Source organism: Herpailurus yagouaroundi, unplaced genomic scaffold (assembly GCF_014898765.1).
Source record: "Herpailurus yagouaroundi ecotype Mexico unplaced genomic scaffold, PumYag 203, whole genome shotgun sequence".
NCBI classification, from domain to species: Eukaryota; Metazoa; Chordata; class Mammalia; order Carnivora; family Felidae; genus Herpailurus; species Herpailurus yagouaroundi.
In genome coordinates this window covers 4,370,969-4,389,077 of record NW_024412434.1, presented here as the reverse complement: position 1 = coordinate 4,389,077, position 18,109 = coordinate 4,370,969, and the positions used below count along the sequence as shown (strand labels likewise).

Here is an 18,109-nt window from a genome sequence, read left to right as displayed (position 1 = left end):
TTTTGAGAGAGACAGAGTATGAACATAGATGGGCAGAGAGAGAGAGAGAGAGAGAGGGAGGGAGGGAGGGAGAATCTGAAGTTGGCTCTGCACTGTCAGCACAGATCCCAATGTTGTGGTCAAACTCACGAAACTGTGAGATCATGACCTGAGCCAAAATCAAGAGTTGAATGCATAGCCAACTGAGCCACCCAGGTGCTCCTCTTACCCTTTTTAATATGGCTGTTTTAGGATGCTATGCTTCACTGGTGTGGTGGCACCTCTCAGCCAAACTCTGGAGCTCTCATAAATGTATTTTATCCATAGATGGTTGTTAAATCAGTGTTAAGTGGAGTTCAGGGCAGAGACTTCTTAGTCTGCCATCTTGCTGATGTCACTGTCTAAATCATTTTAAATTAAACTCATCAAAAGATGTTTTCTTTTATTCATGAATCAGTATTTGAGCTTATATTTTATAGCAATTTTACATTTTAACCTAAATTGTGAGTACTCCAAAATAGCTACAGAATAAAAGACAAATTATTAATAACTTTTGTTTTTTTTTTCTCTAGTCTTAAGACTATTTCATATCCATGGGTTATACACTCAGTATTTGCCAAACCATATAACAGGCCAATAATAGTCTCTTAAAAGTATTGCACCTTTCATAAGAGAAGGGAAGTTAAGATAAGATAAAAACAGAGAGGGAGGCAAACCATAAGACTCTTAAGTACATGGGGAGCCTGGGTGGCTCAGTCGGTTGAGCGGCGGACTTCAGCTCAGGTCACGATCTCGCAATCCATGAGTTCGAGCCCCATGTCGCGCTTTGTGCTGACAGCTCAGAGCCTGGAGCCTGTTTCAGATTCTGTGTCTCCCTTTCTCTGACCCTCCCCTGTTCATGCTCTGTCTCTCTCTGTCTCAAAAATAAATAAACGTTAAAAAAATTTAAAAAAAGACTCTTAAGTACATAGAACAAGCTGAGGGTTGATGGGAGTGGGGAAAATGAGTGACGGGCATTAAGGAGGGCACTTGTTGGGATGAGCATGGGGTATTACATGTAAGTGATAAATCACTGGATTCTAATCCTGAAGTCAAGACTACACATATGTTAACTAACTTGAGAATTAAAAAAAAAAGGAATTATACCTTTCAGCTGACTCCAGAAGATTATGGTACCAAAGGCCAATGGGCACCTCTGGCTTCTAGCAGTATCCTTCTGCCATAGGCTCTAAACACTGAACTGAGAGGTTACTGAGAACTATAACCCAAACACAAATGTGAGTCAAAGACTCACTCTGGGTACAGAGTGAGTGGTGTGTTGGAGGGCCTCTGAGTCATTCTATGATTACGTCCTACTCAAGGATAGAGACCTTTGTGGTATCCTGATATATGAATTCCATCAAGATGATCACATGATGAATGCCAAAGCACTAATAGCTGAAAAGTCCTACCAATTGTTGGGCCTCCTTTGTATTTATTGGGGCTTAGAGATACTAAAAGCTTAGCAATTATCTCTTATAGAATGAAACACACTGCCCCTTCCCAGTTTAATCCCAGAGATTTTACTTGGTTACCAGGTCCTTGTGCTTTTTTTTTTTTTTTTTGTATTAATGTCCCAGTCTTGTTACCACATGTGAATCCATGTGCCTTCTGTCTTTGTTGGATAGTACCCTTGTTTAGGTTCAAAGGAGGGTATCAGTATTTGTATAGGGTATCAGTGTATAGTGGAAAGCTAGTGTTCCATGTGGGAGTGGGACTTTTTCCAGGTCATGGCCTGTGGAAAGACATTACATGTGTATTGCAACTCACTACACATATGGCAAACTGATCTTGAGCATCCATGTGGATAAAAATGTTGAAAGGGACATTTGAAATATCAATTACTTTATACATATTTCCCTCTGCTTACGCAAGGGGAAATGCTTGCTGACCTTGTCATGACTTGTCATGCTTACTGACATGCATGACAGTAATGATATTGAATAACATCATTGCACAGGGCTCCATGATTGCATTGCATCTCTAATAGTCAGTTGAATCTCCAGACACAAGGGGCTTAATCCACAGGCTAGATAGGGCTACTGAATGGAGAAATAGTCTCATGGAAAACTTGTGCTTCATTAAGCTCAGAATAAGGAAGCTGTCTCTTTTTCTCTTCCAAATAGTTGCTTTGGTAGCTAAAGGCGCTAGGCAGTAGTAATCTGTTAGGCTCAGAGTTTTCTACATTAGGTCTCTGAAATGGTCACAATTGCAGGATTTCCTGTCATAGCTTAGGGATAAGGGAGAGGGGCTGGGCATGCACAGGTATATAAACATATATATCAACAACGCATTCAGTAGTGGAGTCCATAACAATAGGGTTTGGGGTGGTGGTGGCTGAAGGGATATACCTATAGTTGGTTGCCTCAAATCCAACACCAGAGAGTATTATCTGTTACTCCTTCATCTTGGTCCAAAAGGCCCAAGAAATACAATTCCTCCTCACCTCCCCAATGAACTGTGACTTTGCCAAATGCCTCCATGTTACCAATGGGGTCATAGGGACCTTGGCCTAACACATAGTCTTGTTTATTTTTTAAAGTTGAGAGATCTGAGTAAAAGTAGGAGGTTGTTCTCTGATTCATCTTAAGATTCACTGGGAGGCCTGGAGGGAATAGTCATAGGAATTATCACTATGTGGACTTTAGTGGGGCTCTGTGTTATGCCCCAGTGACCATTATCTGGTCACAAGTATCTGATGGAGAGCTTTTTAATCTCTTCCTGGAGACCCATTGTTGAGTAACAAAACCCATAGATGTCTTTGGGAAAGACTTTAACCAGGTGGTCCGGGAGTAAGTACTCACTTATCATTTGTACATCATTCTGGTTGCTAGTGAAAAGTTGGTATCTTGCTAGTAGTTGCTTTTTCTTTGCTTGGAAGTTTTTAAGTTGAGATCTGGATTGTTCCATGAACCAGCTGACATCACCTTGTAAGGAGGTTTAATTGAGCTAGGTAACCAGTGAGAGTTGCAAGAATGAAATCAGATCGGAGTCTGGTAAACAATCTCATCATTTACTATACTCGCTCCTAATTGTTGAACCAAGGAACTATCAGGTGGCTTGCAGAGCACCTTGTAGGTGGTTGTAAAAGTGGTCCAATTTTTTTTTTTTTTTTTTTTTTGTAGAGAACTCACCTTATTTGGACCAAACCAGTTCAAGACCAAATAGTAGCTAAGGAAGGAGAGCGTCTCAGGTATTAATGTTGTTTCTTCCACTTGACCCCTTCTTCATCTTTCTTAGGCAAAGTGGCCACTGAAAGACTTCCTGAATGAGGGAGTCTGTAGTGACACACTTCACAAAGTGCCACTGTCCCTAACTACATTTAATAAGATTACTTCCTTTATGCTGGAGGCAAATTATTCATGGTTTCTTTGGGTCCCTGGGCAAAGTAATCCTGAGGGTCCTACATTTTTTTCATTAAACATGAGAAAAATTCACTGCATTATAGGTTGTCATCAGCACCAGAGACATGGTTAGATCTAGTAGTCATTGTGTGCAATCTACATGAAGGGTCTACACAACTTTTGATGACAAACTACTTTATTTTCTGGTTTGTCTTTCCTGTGTTTCTTTTTCTAAAGGTAAGTATATATTTTCTTTTTATTTCCCATTCTTTTTTTCCTAAAAGCATACTTGATAGCTTCCATTTGCATTTTTTCCCAAATAAACTTACCTCTTAGCAATCCCTTAAAGTTGGGATATAGTTGGGGCGCCTGGGTGGCGCAGTCGGTTAAGCGTCCGACTTCAGCCAGGTCACGATCTTGCGGTCCGTGAGTTCGAGCCCCGCGTCAGGCTCTGGGCTGATGGCTCAGAGACTGGAGCCTGTTTCTGATTCTGTGTCTCCCTCTCTCTCTGCCCCTCCCCCGTTCATGCTCTGTCTCTCTCTGTTCCAAAAATAAATAAACGTTGAAAAAAAATTAAAAAAAAAAGTTGTGATATAGTAATTTTTAAAATTACTTTAGAGCCACATATGTAACTCTTTGTACCACATTATACATCATAGTTGATATTACTTTGTTATTTAACCAGTCTCATATGCTTATATATTTGGGTGCTTTTGAGTATCTTATAATTACAAATATGCTGTAATGAATAATCTTGTATGCGTGCATTTGAATTGTTTGGGCTATGACTATATATATTAACCTAAACTATAAATAATCCAAAGCAAGTAGGAACTAATATAAAATATATTTTTATGACAAGAAATGTTTATGAAATAATGAGACTACTTCAACACACACATACTAAAATTCTTCTCATCATAAAATCCTGGGTCTAGCATTATGGTAATAAAAATGAGAGAAAATAATGCTATATACTTGTTATAAGTTTGATCTCTAGAGATTTCAAATAGAACTGTTTTTCTGTTTAATGAACTAAATGTATCTCTTTATGTAGCTAATGATGATGTACCAGATAAAAACCTTATGCTTAAGCATCAAGACTCAAAGTCAGAAACAGAAATGCAAGTAAAGAAACAAAAAACTTCCCTAGGTGAATCATTCATTAGTAAGTAGAATAATTATAGATAAATCTAAATTATTTTAAGTTATATTCATCAAATCTCTTTACTTTGGTTCATGAATATGTATTTGAACATATATTTTATAGAGATTTTTACACTTTGATTTAAAGTATGAATACCCTAAGATAGTTAAAGAACAAAAACAAAAGTATTGATAACTTCTGGTTGGAATTGCTTGTATTGAGACTATTTCACAGTCATGAGTCATATGTCAGTATCCACTGAAGCTCAATAATAGACCACTAATTATTTCTTAAAGGGTGTATATTTTTCACCTAGCTACTGCTAGAGATTATGGATTCAAAGGTCCAACAGATGTCTCTTATCTGTAGCAGTGTTTTTCTTCCTAAAGTTCCAACTGGCAAAGAGAGACATTGTTGAGATCTGTAACTCGAAAAGCAAAATGGATCAGAGGAGCCTAGGGGAAGGGTTGCCTCAGTGTGAGGGCTTCCAGGTCATTCTTCTGGTTGTGGATCCATTAAAAGTAAATGACCTTTCTTATAATCCCAGTGATAGGGGGCATTGTGCATGCAAGTAAGTGAATAGTTCCATCAATTATCAGGTATCCTTTATAATTGTTGTAGCATAGAGGGCCAAAGCCAGTTTCCTCTAATGGGATGAGACACCATACCTCTTGTAAATAATGCCCAGGAATTTCATTTGGGTACTAGGTTCTTGAACTTTGTAATAATGGTCCATCAAGTTACCACCTGTGCATCAGCAAGGTCTAGCCCTTGGTTTTGGTTAGTTCCTTGTCTGGAACCAATATAATGGTATTATCAATAACATAGAAAGCTATTCCTCCCTCTGGTAGTAGGATATTTTCCAGGTCATGATCTATGCATTGGTGACAGATCAAAAATTTAGATAGATTTGTGGAAGGATATGAGTGATGAGTTATACCCATTCTACACAAGAATGAACTGATACTAATAATTCCCAGGCAGAGGGATACTGAAAAGGGTTGCAATATCAATTGTTGCATAACAAGTTCCCACACTGTGGACAATAGTTTCTACATCAGTCAGTGTCAGATACTGCTAGTACCAAGGGCTGTCCTTTGTATTGAATGACCAAAATCAATTGAGTATGAACTCAAGGCCAGATGCACAAGCCAATTGATTTATTGAATGGGGACATAGTTTCCAGGAGATTTTGCTGTCTTAAGATCAGCAAAGAGGGAAATTATTCATCTTATTTCCCAGGAATATTTTTGGGAGACAAAGGTGCTGCTAGGTGCTGGCAATTAGGTAGGTTAACTGTTTTCTTATGCTCCCTTAAAATGGCTCTAACTGCAACAGTTTCCATCAGGGCTTGGAAGAATGTGAGTGCAGTTTCTTATAGACAATATATCTCTAACACATATCTCTAATACATTTATTTTCTGGGGCCATAACAATGGGATTTTTTGTTGACCCAAGAGGACCCATCCATAGTCTGGTCTGGATAAGAGTTCCATTGGTGTTGGCCTCAGACCCCAAACCAGACAGCATTATTTGTGTTCCTGTCATCCTGATGTCAAGAGTTGTGATTACAGCCACTTATGTACCACTATTCAAAAGACATTAAAAATGCACTTGTCCACAATTTCCCAGTTAACTTCTTCCTTAGCAGAGGTCCTCATGTGTCCACTGGGTATATTGGGATGTGGCCTATCCCCTTGTATTTTTCATTTTTGAAAGGCAAAAGTTCAGAGTAAAAATTGGCTGGGCTTTCTGACTCCTGTCAAGATTCACTGGGAGGACATTTGGGCTCTTTACATAATTTGGCTATTGTTGATAATGCTGCTATATACACTGAAGTGTATGTATCCCTTCAGATCAGTATTTTTTATTTCTTTGGGTAAATACCTAGCAGTAGTTAGTTCTATTTTTAACTTTTTGGGGAACCTCCATACTGTTTTTCAGAGTGGCTACACCAGTTTGCATTCCCACTAGCAGTGTAAGAGAGTTCCTTTTTCTCTGCATACTTACCAACATCTTTGTTTCCTGTGTTGTTAATTGTAGCCATTCTGATGGGGTGAGGCAATATCTCATTGTAGTTTTGATTTATATTTCCCTGATGATGAATGATGTTGAGAATATTTTCATGTGTTAGCCATCTAGATGTCTTCTTTGGGAAAATGTCTATTCATGTTTTCTGGCCATTTTTAAACTGGATTTTCATTTTTGGGTGTTGTCATTTATAATTTATTTATATATTTTGGATACCAACCCTTTATCGGATATGTCACTTTTAATTATCTTCTCTCATTCTGTAGATTTCCTTTTAGCTTTGTTGATTGTTTCCTTCACTGTGCAGAGACGTTTTGTTTTGATGTTCATTTTTGCTTTTGTTTCCTTGCCTCAGGAGATGTATCTAGTAGAAAGCTTCTATGACCAATGTCAAAGAGGTTCCTACCTGTGTTCTCCTCTGAGATTTTGATGGTTTCACGTCTCACATTTAGATCTTTAATACATTTTGAATTTTTTTATGTGTGTTGTAAGAAAATCGTTCAGTTTCATTCTTTTTCATGTTGCTCTCCAGTTTTCCCAATACCATTTGTTGAAGAGACTATTTTCCTGATTGGATATTGTTTCCTGCTTAGTTGAAGATTAATTGACCTTATAGTTGTGGGTTCATTTCTGAGTTTTCTATTCTGTTCCATTGATCTATGTGTTTGTTTTTGCACCAGTGCCTATACTGTCTTGATCACTACAGCTTGACTAGTGAATGAATAAAAATGTAACACACACACACACACACACACACACACACACACACACACACTGAAATATTACTCAGCCATAAAAAAGAATGAAATCTTGCCATTTGCGATGTTGTGAATGGAGCTAGAGAGTATTATACTAAGTGAGATAAGTTATTCAGAGAAAGACAAATACCATATGATTTCACTCATATGTGGAATTTAAGAAACAGATAAACATGTAAAAAAAAAAGGAGGGGCAAACAATAAATCAGACTCTTAACTATAGAGAACAAACTTAGGGTTGCTGGAGGGGAGGTGGGCTGGGAGATGGGTTAAATGAATGATTAAGGGTATTTGTGATGAGCACTTGGTATTGTATGTAAGTAAGTGATAATCACTAAATCCTATACATGAAACTGATATTAACTGTATGTTAACTAACTGGAATTTAAATAAAAATTTGGAAGAGAAAAAAACATTGTAAGGAGTAGAGTGATAAGACTTGTTTTTGTCACAGTAACTGTCACCATGTATACCACAGTGGTACAGACCCTTGAGTGCTCCTGAATACTACCTGTCCATGAATACCTTGGTAAAGAGTCCTTCAGTCTCTTCATTTGAGAACCCACTGATGGGCAACTGAACTTATATATCTCGTCTAGAAAACCTTTGCTTATCTTGTCCAGGTTTAGCTGCCCAATTACCATTTTATATCACTTTTTCTGCTGGTCAATAGTTGCTACCTTGACGGAACTATTCCATGCCCACTTCTGTGGGCAACATGGCTGTTGTCCAGTCTCTCCAAGGAGTTTTGTATTTATAAGCCCCACAGATGTTAGTCTCCCTCAATAAGTTTAAAAAGATTATCTCCTGTATTATTGAGGGGAACTACCCAGTCTCTAAGGTCTCTTCAGGTCACTGGATCAAGTGACCCTAAGACCCTACATTCTTTTTTCCTTAAAAGAACATATCTCAATAAATTAATGAGTCGTAGGCTAACTATGACAAGGAGGGGTTCTTAAAATTAAGAGCATTGAGTGCAACTCAGCATGCTAGATCTCTGATAACTTTAGGTCCTATCACCAGAGGACCAAAGGCAGTAGCCAAGGTATTGCTTCCCTAGCTTAGAGTTCATCTGTTGAATATCTAATTTGACCACTCACTGTGTGTTTTGGCAAGTAAATTGAGAGGTAAATAGAAGGACCATTGTTCATGCTCAGAATTTAAAAGTAAAGTATATATAAATAATACAATAGTACTCTCCTGGAGAGCCCCCATCAGTGTCCACTAGCACTTCTGGAGATACATTGTCTTGTCTGATGCTGTGCCCTGTAGGACCCTATGACTTTTGTGAATGATCCAGTTGTATCCCTCAAAAGAGTCTTGTAGACTCACTAGCACCTCCCAAAGTTCTCCTTCCAGAATTTTACTTTATTGTTGAATATGCCAATTTGTCAGAGAAAAAGCTGCCAATTTTGACTTCGTCAATTTAGATAGCAAACCCAACTGAAAGTAACAGTTAAGCTTTTATTCATTTACTACAATAGTATAAACAAGAGTCTAAATAGGAAAACGTCTTTCATTTACTCCACAGAACCAAACCAGCAAAGGGTCAGATGTATCAGTACAGATGGGAGTGAAGTTTGGGGGAAGATAATCTCATAGCTGAAGAAGCCCCAAACAAAAGGTTCTGGTCTGTTTTTGAATCCAAGAGCCTTGCAAATATTGATGTAGGATGACTAGGAGTACAGAAGTCCTAAATACTGAGTTGAAATGAGAAAGGTATCTTTAAATATCCCTAGTAAAGTGGCCTATTGAGAAGTGCCTAAAAAGTACAGTGTATTAGCTGACTCCTCACTTTTTCACAAGAAGGCCTCTAATGGAGGCACCTGGCATGGAAACAGAATGCATAAGATGGGTCTTAGTCTTTGACTGCAACTACCTCAAGTGTCTGGCGTTCACAGGCTGTACATTAAACTTGGTGTGGGTGGTAAATTCCACCCCCTTTCTCCACTGTGAGTACTGCCAGGTAGAAACTTTGTAATTGTCTATGATTGGGCCTATAGACAGATGGGTATCACAAAGTCAATGTAAAAATGTCAAATGTAGGATTTTGGCCTGGAGTTGGACTCCCATATATACATATGTATATATACACATACACATATTTATACACACATACACATATGTGCACATATACATGCATATACAAATGCAGAGAAATATTTAGATAGCAAGCCAAATTGAAAGTAGCAACTAATTTCTAAATTAATTTAGAAATCATGAATTCTCATGGACATCTTAAATTTCAGTCCATCCCCTCAGTACTTGTTCTTCCCTTCCTTTTTTTCATATGCAGATGTTCTTTTATAGTGTGAACCTGACTCTGAACAACCATATTAATTTGCTTATCCCTACAACGTTTCTGAAATTATTTCAGAATTGCTTAGTATATGCTACTAGAAAAATAAACCTATTGAAAGATTCTGTTATATGTTTGTAGTCTGCCCCCTACTCTCTTGTTGAAGAATGAGGGTTTATGTTAAATAATACATTGCTGAATTACTTAGGTTAGTACTTTTTCTAAGGTTTCTTTCCATTTTAGTTGTCTTATACTTGACCTTATTTCAATTGTTGGAATATGCATAATGTGATCGTACTTCTAAATTAGAAAATAAGTAAAAAGGTATACTTAGAGATTACCATTCCTTCCTCATTATTCCCCTCACATCCTATAGTTGATTATTTGTATTTTTTCTTACATGCTTCCTGTGTTTTCTGCTTTAAAGGTATCTATTTTGCTCTCTCTTTTTTTATTTTCCTTCTTTTAAAATCATTATCCCCATTTCTGGTTTCTTTTTTCCACTTATTAGTATCTCCAGGAAATTCTTATAAGTCAGCTTATAAAGATCTTTATCACATTACTTATGAGAATTTATACCATGCCATAGTTCATAGAATTATATCTTATTCAGTCACCCATACTTGAACATTTATGTAATTTTCAATATTTTTCAATGAAAAATAATGTAGAGATAATGTATATATATTTTCACTTTTATTTTATTAATATGCATTAACATAAAGTATAAATAGCACAAGAAAATTAGAGGCTAATATAAATATTTAATGCAAAATATGTTCTTGAATTAAGGAGATAGCTCCAACAATTACCCATTAAAACCCTTATCACCTTATTCATGTCAGATTTCACATTATAGTGATGTATTTATAATTGTTTATGTGAGGGAAAATGCTGCTACAGACTATTCCTAAGTTTGAAACTTAGGAATTTCACAATAGTTCTGTTTTGTTAAATGGTGATTTAAAAGCCTCTCTTTATGTAGCTCATGACAACATAACAGATGAAAACCCTGTGCTTGAGCCTCAAGAGTCAATGTCAAAAACCCAACTTCAAGTAAACAAACAAAAAATTGCTAAAGAGGAAAGAGTCACTAGTAAGTATAATAATTATACATAAATATTTTAAATTAATCATATCAGAAGATTGTTTTACTTTGGTTCATGAATATGTAGATGAACATATATTTTGTAGAAAATTTATAGTTTGATTTTGAATCTGAATATCCTAATTGGAGAAGAAAGTCAAAGTATTCATAACTTTTGTTGGTTTCTGCTTGTAAGACAATTTCACATCCACAAGTCATGTGCTCAGTATCCACTAAGATCCAATGACCGACCAGTAGTATCTCAAGGGGTGTATACATTTTAGGAAGATTTTGGGTTCAGTAACCCACCAGTCACCTCTGACTTGTGGCATTGTCCTTCTGTCATAGAACTCAAATTGGTAGATAAGGTGTTGAGATCTGTAACTCAAAAGCAAATGTGGATCAAAGGAACAAACTAGAAGGGTTGCCTGAGAGGCCTGTTGGAGGATCCATAAGGCATCCATTTGGCTGGGACCCACTCGAAGGTAGAGGCCTTTTTGGTAATATTATAGATGGGTATCATTGAGATGTCTGCATAGTTAATATGAAAGTTCCAGAAGCTAAATAATCCCACCAATTACTGGGTCTCCTTTGTATTTTTTGGGTAGAGAGAGAAAAAAAAGCTTTACCCCTTAGAATTTGGAGTGAGACAATGTAATCCTTTCCATTTTGCCCCCATATTTTGTATGAGTATTAGGTTCTTGTGCCTTGTTTATATTAATGGTATAGCTGTGTTGCTGCATGTGGGTTATTACAGTATGCAGTCCTTGTTGGGTAGTACTCTTGTCGGGGTCCAGTGGAGAATGCCATAAATATAGTGGAAGGTTAGTACTTGATCTGGGGGCAGGGCTTTTTTCCAGGTTATGGGCTTATGGAAGGACATCAAGGGTATATTATAACCCATTACACATAAGGTAAACTTATGATCCTAATTACCGGTGTTGAACAGGGATGCTAGAAAGGGCATTTATGATACCAGTTGGTGCATACCTATTTCACTCACCTTGGGCAGTAAACTTCTATGAAGGTCACAATTCCAAGTGACACCAGCATCCATTTCTGTACTATGGTGTTGAGTGATGATAATAAATTGAGTCTCTAGCTACCCAAGGCCTTACACACAGACTGAAAGGGTTTATGAATAGAGAAAAAAATGTCATGGACAACTTTGTTTTATTAAGCTCAGCAATGAAGGCAATTTTTTTTTCCCTAGGTAGTGTTCTTGGATGGCAAAGGTGCTAGGCACTGGTAGTTTGGTAGGCTTATAGTTTTCCATATACCAAATTAAAATGGCCCTAAACTACATCAGTTGCCAGTAGGGCTTGGGGAGGAAAGTGAGTGAGATGTACATAGAAAATACATCTATACAAATAATGCATTCAGTAATGGAAGCCATAACAGTGGAGATTTTTAGTGGCCTGTAAGGACACACCCATAGTTGAGTTTGGATAAAGGTCCCATTTAGTACGCTCAGCCCCAAAACAATTGGACCTTATCTCTTTTCCCCTCATCCTAGTGTCAGTAATTATAGGGATCACATTCATATATGCACCAGTATCCAAGAGGCCTAGAAATGCAATTCTCACCCATCTTCCCATTGAACCATGACCTTGGCATACACCCTCATCCCCAGATGGAGATATAGGAATCTTGACCTAATTCTCATTGTTGTTTATACTGAAAGCTCAAAGTTTGGGTAAAAGTAGGTCGTGGGGGAGGAGAGGTCTCTGGTTATCCCAAGATAAATTAAGAAGTGCAGAAAGAAGAGCACTTGTGTTAGTCTTAGATGTCATCACCATTTGGCTTCTAGTGGGGCTGTGTGTTGGGTGACCTATGGATCACTATCTGGCCATGAATCCTTGTTGGAGAGTCCATTAATGTCATCCCTGAGGCCCCATTGTCGAGTAACCAGACTCAGAACTTTCCTTGGGGAAACACTTAATCAGATTGTTCAGAAGTGGGTTCCTGCTTAACATTTTTATGTTACTCCATTCACTAGTCAAACATCGTTATTTCACATTAGCTGGTTTTTCCTTGCCCTGAAATCTGTCAGTTAAGAGGATTCAGGTTGTCTTGTGAACCAATTGACATCACCTTATAAGGAGGTTTAATTGAGCTAGAAACCAGTAACGGTGGTACAAATGACCCTGGAAATCTGAGTCTAGTTAACAATCTCCTAATCTGTTTACTGTGCTTGCCCCCCATTGTTCAACAAAAGGACCATCAGAGTGGCTCATTGTGGCTCATCTTTCAGGTGGCTATAAAAGTGATCCAAACAGCCTTTCTGGTCTAAGGACACTCAATATTGGTGGGCCAAACCTGAGAAAGGAGCTGAGGACCAAGTGTGTCTAGGGTTTACATTATTGCCTTCCCCACTTTCCTTGTCTTTCTTGGTCAAGTGGCCACTGTGAGGGCACTCTGAATGAGTGAGTCTGCTATGATGCATCCCCTCACTAAATTTCATGAGTTACTTCCTTAATGATGGAGGCAAACTACCTCATACTCTATGCTCTCCTCAGCTCACTAGCAAAGCAATGTTGAAGGTTTTTTATACTTGTTCATTAAAATGAGTCTCAAATATATACTACAATATAGGCTGTTCCTCAGTGAGAGGGACATGCCTAGCACTATCAAAAGTTATTTAGTAAAATTCAACAAACATCGTCCACAGTGACTTTGGAAAAAACTAAAAAACTACTTTTTTTTCCTGATTTATCTTTCATGTTTAATTTTGTAAAGGTAAATATCTATTTTTAAATTTCCTTTCTGTTATTTCCTAAAAGATAATGTACTAGATACCCTTTCTACCAGTTTTTTTATTCCACTTAACATTATATCCTGGACATTCCTCCATCACTTTGATGGGATCTTTTCTTCATTTCTTTTAGAGTTGCATGTACAGTTGTTTGGATCGTACTATGTACCATAATTGATATTACTATAGTTTCTAGTATATACCTTAGTTTATTGAACCAATCTCCTATGTTTGCATATTTATGTGGTTTTGAATATTTTGCAATAACAAATATGCTGTAATGAATAATATTGTGCATATATATTTTCATTCCTTCATCAATAATTATGTTTTAATTTAAAGTATTAACAGAAATAAAAACTCAATTGAGACATATTTGAGAACTATGAATGTTAATGGAATAATGAGACAGTTTTAATACATCCATTAAAAACTCTTCTCACCATTTTCATATTGGACCTATAATTATAATTTACTTATAACTTTTTAAAAATGAGAGAAAACTTTGCTGTGCATTTGTCAATATTTTGAAAGCCTGGAATCTCACAATATTTTTGTTTTTCCATTTACTGGACTAAATGCCTCTCTTTATGTAGCTCATGATAAAGTACCTGGAAATCATGATCCTAAAGACTCAATGTCAAAAACTCAACTGCAAGTAAAAAAACAAAGAGCTTCCAAAGGGGAAAGATTCTATGGTAAGTATGGTAATTATAGATAGCTTTAAATGAAATTCATTGGAAGATAATTTTTCTTTGGTTTATGAATATTTGTTTCAGCATATTTTTTTATAGAAATCAAAGATTGACTAAAGTTAAGTACCCTAAGATAACTATAGAACAAAGGGAGAAGTATTGATATTCTTTGTTGGTATTTCCTGTCCTATGGTTATTTCTTGTCAAAGGCAACCACTCAGTGTCTGCAAAGGCCCTGTAACTGGCCAATAATATCTCTTAAAGAATGTATACCTTTCATCTGTCTCCTGGAGATATGAGTTTGAAAGACCAAAGGGGTACTTCTGACCTATGGCAGTGGCCTCCTGCCTTACCTTCTTTCAGGGAGAAGAGATTTTCCTGAGTTCTGTAAGTCAATGAGCCAATAGAGATTAGAGGGGCTCAGTGGGAAGGCAGCCTTGTGACCTGTTGGAGGGACTCTGGGGCATGTTCTTGGTCATGGCCCTACTGAAAGGAACTGGCCCTTCTACTTATCCCACAGATAGGCCATCACAGACCCTAAATGTGAAATATGAGAGTGTAAGTAACTGAATTGACCCATCAATTGCTGGGCTTTCATTTGTTAAAGTAGAGAGGGGCAAAGCTGGGCACTGTTCTCTGAAATGAGATGTCATGTCCCTTACAGAGCATGTTGAGGAATTCTATTAGGGTACCAGGTAATTGTACCTTGCCTGTAATACTAACCTCACTGAGTTGCCATATGTGGATCTGCAGGACAATCAGTATTTGTTTAGTTGTGTCCGTGTTGGTAGATGTCATCAATAGAGTGGAAGTCTATTGATTTCTCTGAGAGTGGGACTTTTTCATGTCATCATTTGTGTGTTGATGGAAGATATTCAGAGAATTTTGACAGCCTTTTGGAAGTACAGTAGTGGCATATGACAACCCAATGCCCAAAGGCTACTGATTATGATCTTCCACAATAAAGGGATGCTAAAAAGGGCATTCATAATAGCAATTGCTGCATCCAAGTTCCCTCAAATTTGGACATAGACTGTAGCACTGTCACAATGTAAATACCATAGTTGTAAGGTCTGTACTACAACATTAAGCTGCATAAATCAGTTGAGTCTCTATACACCCAAAGTTGTGAGCACAGATTGACTGAATTATTAGATAGTTAAATAGTCTCATGGAGAATTTTCATTTCATTCAGCTCAGCAATTAGGGAGACAAAGGCACTAGAAACTGGTAATTGGATAGGTTCAGTCTTCCACATGCTAACTAAAATGGACTTAACTGCAACAATTTCCATCAGGGCTAAGGAATTGGTACAAAGCGGGACTTCACATTGACAATTCATCTATAAATAATATGTATACTAATTGGACCATTACAATGGAAGTTTGCAGTGATCTAAAGGGAAATATCCATAGTTGGATCTAGGTAAGGGTCCCGTTGACAATGACCTCAAACCCAATGGTATTGTTACCCACATCTCTTACCCTTACGCAGTGAACATTGTGTGTTTTCCCTACATCTTGGTATCAGGAGTTGTGAAGATCATAGTCAAAAACATCAGTATCCAAAGGCCCAAGAAACACCATTCTTTCCTACCTTCCCATTAAATTCTGACCATAGCATAGGTCTTCCACTGATGGTGAAGGGACCTGGTCTAATGCATAGTCTTGTTCATTTCTGAAAACAAAGGGTTCTTGATAAAGGTTGATAGGCTCTCAGATTCATATCAAGATTCAGTGGAAAGAGCTGAGCAGTAGAACTTGTATTAGTCATAGGGGCCATCAGCATATGGACCCTAATTCACTTGCCTTTTGGGTACATCACTGCCTAGTATCAGGCCATTAGTGCCTTGGTACAGAATCCATCAACTTACTTTCTTGACACTCCATTATTGGATATCCACTCATAGATCTCTTTGAGAAGGCCTTGACCTGGATTGTCCAGAAATGAGTGACTGATTACCATTTTATATTGTTTTCACTATTGGTCAATCATTGCTACCTTAGCAGTAGCTGCTATTTTTATGTAATAATTTGTCACTTAATATTCAGATTATATGGTACCCAATGACCTGATCTTATGAAGAAATTTAATAGAGCTTGTTAAATTGTGAGGGTGGCATGAGTTAATTAAGAAATCTGGGTCTATTTAAAAATCTTACCATGTTATTATACATGGAAAACCCGATAGACTCCACCAAAAGTCTGCTAGAACTGATACATGAATTCAGCAAAGTTGCAGGATACAAAATTAAAGTACAGAAATCAGTTGCGTTCTTATAAACTAATAATGTAGCAACAGGAAGACAATGAAACTGATCCCACTCACAATTACATCAAGAATTATAAAATACCTAGGAATAAACCTAACCAAAGATGTAAAAGATCTGTATGCTGAAAACTGTAGAAAGCTTATGAAGGAAATTGAAGAAGATACAAAGAAATGGAAAAACATTTCATGCTCATGGATTGGAAGAATAAATATTATTAAAATGTCAATACTACACAAAGCAATCTACACATTTAATGCAATCCCAGTCAAAAACTGCACCAACATTCTTCTCGAAGCTAGAGCAAGCAATCCTAAAATTTGTATGGAACCACAAAAGACCCCAAATAGCGGGGACCAAAGTGGGACACATCACAATCCCAGACTTTAGCCTCTACTACAAAGCTGTGATCATCAAGACAGCATGGTATTGGCACAAAAACAGACACATGGACCAATGGAATAATAGAGACTCCAGAATTGGACCCACAAAATTATGGCCAACTAATCTTTGACAAAGCAGGAAAGAATATCCAATGGAAAAAAGACAGTCTTTAACAAATGTTGCTGGGAGGACTGGACAGCACATGCAGAAGAATGAACCTAGAATGACCACTTTCTTACACCATTCACAAAAATAAACTCAAAATGGATAAAGGACCTGAATGTGAAACAGAAAACCATCAAATCCCTAAAGGAAAAAGCGGGAAAAAAATCTCTCTGACCTCAGCTGCAGCAATTTCTTACTTGACACATTTCCAAACGCAAGGGAATTAAAAGCAAAAATGAACTATTGGTACCTCATGAAAGTAAAAAGCTTCTGCACTGAAAAGGAAACCATCAACAGAACTAAAAGGCAACTGATGTAATGGGAAAAGATATTTGCAAATGACATATCATACAACGGGCTAATATCCAAAATCTATAAAGAACTCACCAAACTCCACACCCGAAAAACAAATAATCCAGTGAAGAAATGGGCAGAAGACATGAAAAGACACTTCTCTAAAGAAGACATCCATATGGCCAACAGGCAAATGAAAAGATGCTCAACGTTACTCCTCATCAGGGAAATACAAATTAAAACCACATTCAGATATCACCTCACGCCAGTCAGAGTGGCTAAAATGAACAAATCAGGAGACTATAGATGCTGCCGAGGATGTGGAGAAATGTGAACCCTCTTGCACTGTTGGTGGGAATGCAATCTGGTACGGCCACTCTGGAAAACAGTGTGGAGGTTCCCCCCCAAATTAAAAATAGATCTACCCTATGACCCAGCAATAGCACTGCTAGGAATTTACCCAAGGGATGCAGGAGTGCTGATGCATAGGGGACCTTGTACCCCAATGTTTATAGCAGCACTTTCAACAATGGCCAAATTATGGAAAGAGCCTAAATGTCCATCAACTGATGAATGGATAAAGAAATTGTGGTTTATATATACAATGGAATACTATGTGGCAATGAGAAAGAATGAAATATGTCCTTTTGTAGCAACATAGATGGAACTGGAGAGTGTTATGCTAAGTGAAATAAGTCATAGAGAGAAAGACAGATACCATATGTTTTCACTCTTATGTGGATCTTGAGAAACTTAACAGAAGACCATGGGGGAGGGGAAGGAAAAAAAAAAGAGAGAGAGAGGGACCCAAACCACAAGAGACTCTTAAAAACTGAGAATAAACTGAGGGTTGGTGGGGGGGG

The 18,109-nt window shown here is 37.5% G+C and overlaps 1 protein-coding gene and 1 long non-coding RNA gene across 3 annotated transcripts in view; one reads left to right on the top strand and one right to left on the bottom strand.

Moving 5' to 3' along the window:
• The window catches only part of LOC121014633 (coiled-coil domain-containing protein 7), a 246,903-nt gene extending 232,757 nt beyond the window's left edge, over window positions 1-14,146 (top strand). The window contains exons 10-13 of one of the 2 annotated variants that reach the window (XR_005783320.1): window positions 4,420-4,530; window positions 10,583-10,693; window positions 11,033-11,169; window positions 14,036-14,140. The gene's annotated coding sequence lies outside the window, so the exon portion shown is untranslated. Of the gene's footprint in view, window positions 1-4,419; window positions 4,531-10,582; window positions 10,694-11,032; window positions 11,170-14,035 lie in introns of both variants that reach the window. The other variant, XR_005783321.1, reaches the window with a different exon arrangement.
• LOC121014637 (uncharacterized) overlaps window positions 451-18,109 on the bottom strand; it is a 21,736-nt gene continuing 4,077 nt past the window's right edge. Inside the window, exon 3 of the long non-coding RNA XR_005783322.1 lies at window positions 451-500. This is a non-coding gene — a long non-coding RNA (uncharacterized LOC121014637). The remainder of the gene's footprint in view (window positions 501-18,109) is intronic.